The sequence below is a fragment of the Pseudomyrmex gracilis genome, unplaced genomic scaffold (assembly GCF_002006095.1).
Source record: "Pseudomyrmex gracilis isolate BER0280 unplaced genomic scaffold, ASM200609v1 scaffold_1536, whole genome shotgun sequence".
In the NCBI taxonomy this organism is placed as follows: Eukaryota; Metazoa; Arthropoda; class Insecta; order Hymenoptera; family Formicidae; genus Pseudomyrmex; species Pseudomyrmex gracilis.
The window spans coordinates 16,179-17,893 of NW_018022120.1; positions in this window are offsets into that span (position 1 = coordinate 16,179).

The following is a 1,715-nucleotide window of genomic DNA, read 5'->3' on the forward strand; positions in this document are numbered from 1 at the left end:
AAAAAAAGGGGCTTTTGTAAATCGGTGGCGGGAATACAAATAAAAACCATATAAATATATAATAGCAATAATTGATAGCGTGATAGAACAATCTCGAACGGAATAAGTGCGACTAGAATAGGAGGCTCCAGAAGGTTCGAGAAAAGAGAAGATCTAGAACCTTCCAGAATCCGGGGCGTTCCGGAAAGATCGGGTCTTGTGCGAGCAGGAGGGGGAGAGACCTATATATTGCGAGCGCCCGACGAGAACGAGGTCAGTCATTCGATCGCGAAATAGAATAAAGGTTATCTTGTCACTAGATCGGCGACCAGGCCCGGGCCAATAAGAAAGCTGGTTCGTTAGGTTGAGAAAGGTTTTGTTCACACTGAGGGCAACGGGTTTGAAACCCCACAGTGAGAAGGGCGCGTTTGACACGTATAGTGTACGCGTTCATATATATATACTGTGTAGTTACGTGAACGAGTTATTAATAAAACTAAGTGCAACAGAAGGGTCCTGAACCGTTTCATTTCACCCTCACCGTATTATCAAGGAACAAACGTCAGAAACGGCGTGGATAATCAAGGGGAGGCTTTAGGAAACCAGACCAGGATAGCAATAGAACCCTCAAGTGCGAAGAGACGTGCTATTGGGCACATTCCAAACTGGATAACCGGGACTCTGCTCGGATTGGAGGGGCCATCGAGGTAACACGTATCGTGCCAATGACCAGGTAAGTGCCGAAACAAACCGAGACGCTCATTCGACGGCACGAACGGCGAAGTACCAAGACGGAGACAGGCGAAAAGTTGATACGTTCCGCGTGGAAGTCCGAATCAGGGAAAACCCGGGAAAACCTGTAAGTAAATGCGTGTTAATAAACAAATCTTGTCGGGAGTATAGAAAACCCGGCTGGCGACCGTGAAAAGAAATTAAAAAAGGTGAAAATTGTAATAAAAGGGGTTAGGCCGGACACCTAAAAGTGCAGCTCCGGTCACAACAGAAATACTAAACGTTGCACTTCATTGGATACGCGTGTAACTAGTACGCAAATTTTTCATCCATGTAAACAAAGAAAAATAAATTGCGCGTAAATGCACACATGTATATATATATGTATTATATGCATTATTTAGCATAAAAATAAATTCTGAAGTTATTCCGTAACGGGGGCCCAATAAGGTCGGACGTGCATAACTACGCAATAATACTTTTTTGATATTTTTTTTATTCGTTCAGTACCATAACATCTCAGACTGGCATATGCTTTGCATAGGAGCTTTTGCGCCATAATTAATCAAGAAGAATCGATAACTAGATTTTAGATTTGTTGAAGATGCAGCAGATTTACTTGGCACATACTGTTTTACTTTTTTTCTAGCTCTAATGTAACAATCGCGATGATATTTCCATCTCTTTTGTAACTCTTTTATGCTCATATTACCTGTTTAATAAATATATAATTTTAAATTTTATCACACAATTTAAAAACAAATAATATCTTAAATTTTAATAATAATAGATATTACAGTTTTAGTTTAATGTAGTAAATATAGAGATTATAGAAGTTATACATACTATTAATTGTATTTTTTACTTNTTCCCATAATGTTGCTTTTTTCACTTTTGACCTTTCTTTAACATTTAACCGATGATCATATAATGGTGGTCTATCTAAAACTGCCATTATAAGTTGTTCGTCCAATTCTGTATTACACTCTTGAGATGAGAGTTCA